The following is a 6000-nucleotide window of genomic DNA, read 5'->3' on the forward strand; positions in this document are numbered from 1 at the left end:
TTCTGCCGCTCCCCCTGCTATGCCAACAAGCTGAAGGTTCAGTGCCTGGGTAGTCGATTTATCATTCCCTGTGACAAAGCTTTGGACATTGCCCTTCCCACTGATCATGCCCAGCAAAACACAACACAGGAGCTCTTGCACCAGTTGCATTTTAACAGTGCAGGAAAAAATCCACAGCATTAAAACTCAGTTTTGCAGTGACTCAGTCAAGAGCACTGCACTTCCTAAAACTGGGGTGGCCTTGATGGTTTTTTGTTCGGTTGGTTGGGTTTTTTTAAGGTTTGAGGTAAGTTCCTCAGTGATCAGTGTGCAAGGGATCTTGCAGGAGAGTGGGTGGCACCATTTGGCTCTGGTCCCAAGTCAAAGGGTGTTTTGCAACTATATTGTCACCTCTTCAGATATGCTGCGGAGGCTTCAAAGGAACAGCACTCTGGAAATCAAATGGCTCAATAAGTCCAACATGAGAAACATACCTAAAGGCCAAATATCTTTTATGAGATACTGGACTCCAGTGACAACTGTTATTTATAGACAAACCACCCGCTCTGGGCAACCTAAACAGCAGCTGTATCTGTGTATGAAGTGCAGAGCTTTCACCTAAGACCTCAATGCATAAGTTGAGGTGACATTTACTGGCCCAGCCCACCTGAAAACCAACTTCTGTAACACTGTAGGAATATCTACCAGAGTAGTATCACTACAGGGAATTGCAGTGAACTCCAGTACTAGTGAATTATTATGCATTACATTTTTCTTTCTGAAAAATAAAAAGTATTTAAAACTGGGTTTATAAAAACTTCAAATTTGGTGCACCTGCTCTATTCAATTCAGTCAATAATTATTTTTCCATGCCAACAACAGGCAGGCAGAACAGTAATTAAAATTTCAGTTCACATAAATGCATGTAACATTTACACCGGATTAAGCACCTAGCTTGCTTGCAACGGCAAATACAAAGAGGCAATGTTTTCTTAAATGTTATCCTTTAGAGCAATGAAATCACCTGTAAATTTCTTTTTAATACTGTCCACAATAAGATTTGCAAGGCACAAACATGCTAAGAAGAAATACTGACTCAGTTTTGAAGTGAAGATTCTCAATATCCACTACCCATTTTTTTTCTGGATCTGCAGTTTCCAAGATCATTTTGCTACCCTATTTAATATTACCCTGTATTACACAGTCAATGATTTTAAAATGTCATTCTCCAATATGAAAGTATAACATGGTTTTCAAGAGACTACTCTATATGCAAATTCAGCTGGTGATTACAGGGAATATTTGATGTTCATCATTTTAAGAAAAAAAAGAGACCTCTCTGATATATCGGGGTAGAAGACAATACACCAGTAGATCACACTGTAAGATCTCCCAGGACACAGGAATAGTGGAGCACAAATGAGAATCCATCCTCAATCAGGGATGCACATCTCTGAGCAGACAAAGAGTAGCAGCCATGAGAACACAGAGCAAGGATGCCCACAGACTGCTGATGACAGAGCTAAGGCTCAGGTGGGACAACAAGCACGTATCCCCACTAACAGTGACCTCACTAAAATGCCTCTCAGAGAAATATAAACACAAATACTCCTTCTGTTCCTGTGCCCACACAAAAGGCATCACTGTTTCTACTGAAGGCCCGGCCATTCAGGCCAGGAAAACCCAGGGGTAACTCTCTCTGTATATCAGCTGCACTACCAACACACACCTTGCCCCTGTCACCTCGTGTTAGAGGGGAGGATGAGCTCTCCAGAATGGTGGATGAGCTACATCTCACTGCTGCAGAGTGAGAGCAGACACACTGCTAACTGTGCCAGCGGGGTCACAGGTCAGCACCCTGTGTAAGGTTCCCCCCTCCCATGGTACCATGGTCCATGGACCACGGTCCCAACAGCTCCACAGGGAAAAGGTGACACTTTGATCCTTTCATCCCAGCACTCTGTCAGCAGTGCTAGCTCACAGAGGTGTCAAACTGAACACATGTAACAGGGAGAGCTGCCCTGTGGATGGAGGTTAGCATCCTTAAACTTTGTCAGGCATGCCTAACTTCTTAGTGTCATCTTTAGTAAGGCTTAGTATCATCTTTAGTAAGTCCTTGTTGATGGTGTAGACCAGTTGTGGATGTGCATGTGTAGGCCATGGTTGTGACAGAGAACACCAGGGAAAGCAATGTATAACTAGCAAATAAAGGTAGGCAGTAACTATAGAGACTTAGCTTTGGAGACAGTAATATTATTGTACCTTGAAGACTTTAGGGCCTTATATATTTCTTATGAGATAATGCAAAAAATGCATACACCAGAATGATTTTCTTAGGAAATCAGCTTCTTAGTCATTATTTATGTCTGTCAATGAGAAATTGTTTCCTGGATACAGAACTTAACAGCAAGCCACAAGACTTCCATTAGCACACAAAAGCTGTCTTCTGCTTCCTCAGATGGTTTTGAAACACTTCCTCTTGTATATTACACACACAGGGGTTTGCCCAAATAGCCACCAAGCTTCTTTTTGCAATGTCCCTATTTCATTTTTGTATGAAGGCTGAATGCACACTGCTGGTACCAAGATTACATATCACTGAAAGAGTTTTTAAGATTACTCCATTCCATAGTTTTCATCAAAACTCTGATGGGTCTTCTTTTCACATTTGATTTGCTTCCTGATTAATCTACCAAACTTGGTGGAGTTTTTTTCCCTCCTCACTCCAGAAACTTGTTTGGCATTTTCTCCTTCAGGCAATGAGTAATACTTTCACTTGCAGAGGAGGTAAATAACCAGGCCTTGTTTTAATTACATTAACCTGGGAATTTTGTTGCAAAATCTACAGATGGGTGCTGCCCCTTTCCAGGCATTTTCCAGGCTAGTAAATCAGTGCAAGGCCTTTGCAGGGTACCAATGCCTTCCTCATGAGATTAAGCTTTAATCCAGCACTATTGCCCAAACATACTTTGCTGGAATATTTCAAGAGGTCCAAGCAGTTACTGAGACTAACAGAGCTTGCACAACTCTGCCTGTATGGGTGGCTGCTGTAACAAAATTCAGCTACAAAAATGCAGGAAAAATCAAACTTGTTACTGCAATTCATAGAGTAATTTCAGGTTGAAAAGCTGAACAGATGGCATTTGTGAGCTTTATTCAATATCTCTGACTTTTTAATTAGACTCCTGTTCGTGTCAGTCTGCTGGTTTACAGCAGGAGACCCCAGATTTCAAAGTAACCTTAGGAATCCCATTGCTCTGTCTGATAGAAACCACTATGCCAGGAAACTGCTGCAGGCACAGCTCCTGCTGCTTCCACCACAGGAACTCATCAGCAGGTAATTAAAAGAACCAAATTAAAGGGATAGTCCAAAAATGCAGCTACGCCTTAGCCAAAATGCAAATTAGAGCTTTAATGCACCACACTGCTTTATAATTTTAGGATGCTTTCGGTGTGTTTATCATTAGGAATCTGTATGCCGTAATTTTCTCCTTCGTGCCTTCACATGGTTCACAAATTCACCTTCTGCCCCTGACAAGCTCACGCTGGGTTGTCACTGCTTTTTGGAGAGCTGCATGTGGGCAAAATGAAACAAAACATACTGACTGCTAGAAAGGTTAAGAACTTGCAAGGGAATAAACAGTGCATCCCTCCCAAAGAAATGAAACGTGGCAAAAAGCACCAATGGTGTGAGAACAGACATCCCAACAGACAATAGTGTCATTAAATTTTAGAATAAGGTTCAATACTTCCTTTTATCAACACAGGTCGAAGAAAACCAATCAAACAAACAAAAAACACCCCAAAAAAACCCCACAAGCCCCCAACTGACTGACTAATACAGCAAATTAGGACTTTTATGAGTGCTGCAGTGCATAAAATCTCAGTGATGCTTTTAACCTATGGCAATAAAGAGTGGCACAACTGGAATAGTAAGTCTAATTGTATCAATCAATGGCACAGTTTCACAGCTGTCCTTTTATCAAAATCAATTAGAAGTTGACTATTTTTGAGTTGTTTCTTTGCATTATTTACCTTCTTGAGGAGGGAAACTCCAGAATTCAGAAGACCTTCTAGACCTGTAGCAATCATGCTCAGCAGAACACTGACCACACCTCCAAACCCATTTTAATTTTATAATACATCCTGAATGTATATGCTAGTATTAAAAATAGCCTGTTTTAGAGAAGGATGGGCCAAATACTCCATTAGCCAAACAACAGCATATGCAGAGTTTGTGCATATTTACTTCTGTGGCAGCAATGCCCTAAATCCTTTGCTTATGACAAAACTCTAAGTGGTTACAAAATTTAGTAATGCTCCATTATGTACTGATTTTAAAAGAGATGAATGGGTTACAAAGTAAACTGAGCACACAGGTATTAATTTTTAAGTGTTTGAATAATATATAACAATCAGGTCTAATCATCACCTGCCTGGTATGTGTCCATCAAGGAGGGGAAAACCCTGTAACTCTGCAACAAATTCCCCTTGTTTATTCAGCACAATCTTGCCCCAAAACATTTTGTCAGGAAAGAAAAACAATTCTGTCCTAGCATGGAATGAGAACGAATCCCTCTAGAACTGCATCCCTTGCCAGTGGATGTGATTGCATAGGACAAACTCCTGGGGAATGAGAATGAACACGATGTGTTGAGGTCTAACCATTTTCCTTCCCTGTGATGTCCAAACTGCCCATAGGCCTAAACTTCCTAAAAGGCAGCTTTCTCAGGGTTGTGCAGTGGATTCCTGCTACAAAGTTCAAACAAAGTCTGGATTTTGTGATAACTAGCAGCATACATGGTGTAGTAGATATCATGGTATTGACAACAATGTCAAGTTTCTTCTGTTAGTAGTAGCAAACAATGCTGAAGCAATTAAAAATAATGAAAAGTTGAATAAACACTCTCATCACCTGTTTACAAAGCATCATGATTAAGCCTTTTAAAATCTCTAAAACAACTCTAAACAATTATCTCAGATGACAAAACTAAAAAGGATGGAGGAAACGCCCTATCATAAGCTCAGTTGCACCAGGTCTTTCAAACCCTCAACCAAAGCACCTCTCTGTCTCTCTCTTGTGCCATTTGCAACATTTCTAACTACAGCAGAAAGACATCTGAGGGTCTCTGGAATTAAACTGCAATGCCACTCTTTCCTTTAGGTGAGACATCAGGAGTAGGGCTCTCTTTGCTGATAATTTTCTGTCTAATTCTGGAACAATGCACTCTACACCTGCTCATCCATTCCCTCTCCTTTGATAAATTTACCACATCATAATACTCTTGTGAGCTAAGCAGAAAAAAGCCTAAACCCCTCCCTTTCCCTGCTAAATATAGAAAACTTGATCTCTGCTGTTTACAGATTTGGAGGCTTGTCTGGACTGAAGTTTTGTAAATACAATCTATTTTGAAGTCACAAGCACTAATATTTGGATTAATGCCTTGAAAGAAACAGTTGACATAGCCTACATTTCTCCCTGTGCTGATGTTCTCTAGTGGTTGATTCTAAAGCCTCAAAAATACCCAACCAACACGAAACATTAAGACCCATGGACTAAAGCAAATTTTAACCTGGTTCTATCTGGCTCTTGGCCTATAATGTTTCATAATGCAATTTATGAAATACACAGATAGAAATACAAAAATCAACAAAAAAAACCCAAACAAACCTTGCATAACTTATTTGCTCTCTAAATGTCTTGTTTCCTCTGCATCATGAGTCAAAGCACAGAGAGGGGCTGACGTGTCCTTGTGGCTTCACAAGCTGAAGAACTTCTTGCTGGAAGTCCCTATGTTTGTAGCACTGGCAATCTGAAAAACAAAAATTGTTTTGTTAACACTTGTATCCCTAGATACAGAAAATAGAAATAAGGTTTGTTCTGAACCACTGCCAACTACATCATTAACCTCTACTATGAACAAGCCAACAGCTCTCATGCAAAAAAAAAGAAACATCACTCAATTCATACTTCACTTATGCATTCTGCACTACTGCTCACAGCTAAAAACTTCTTTCTGT

General features: G+C 40.3%; 1 protein-coding gene across 1 annotated transcript in view; it reads right to left on the bottom strand.

The window, feature by feature from the left end:
- TIAM2 (TIAM Rac1 associated GEF 2) overlaps positions 1 to 5693 on the bottom strand; it is a 137133-nt gene extending 131440 nt beyond the window's left edge. Inside the window, exon 1 of the mRNA XM_058802082.1 lies at positions 5651 to 5693. The gene's annotated coding sequence lies outside the window, so the exon portion shown is untranslated. The remainder of the gene's footprint in view (positions 1 to 5650) is intronic.
- Positions 5694 to 6000: the final 307 nt, after the last annotated feature.

The sequence above is a fragment of the Ammospiza caudacuta genome, chromosome 3, assembly GCF_027887145.1.
Source record: "Ammospiza caudacuta isolate bAmmCau1 chromosome 3, bAmmCau1.pri, whole genome shotgun sequence".
Lineage (NCBI taxonomy): Eukaryota > Metazoa > Chordata > Aves > Passeriformes > Passerellidae > Ammospiza > Ammospiza caudacuta.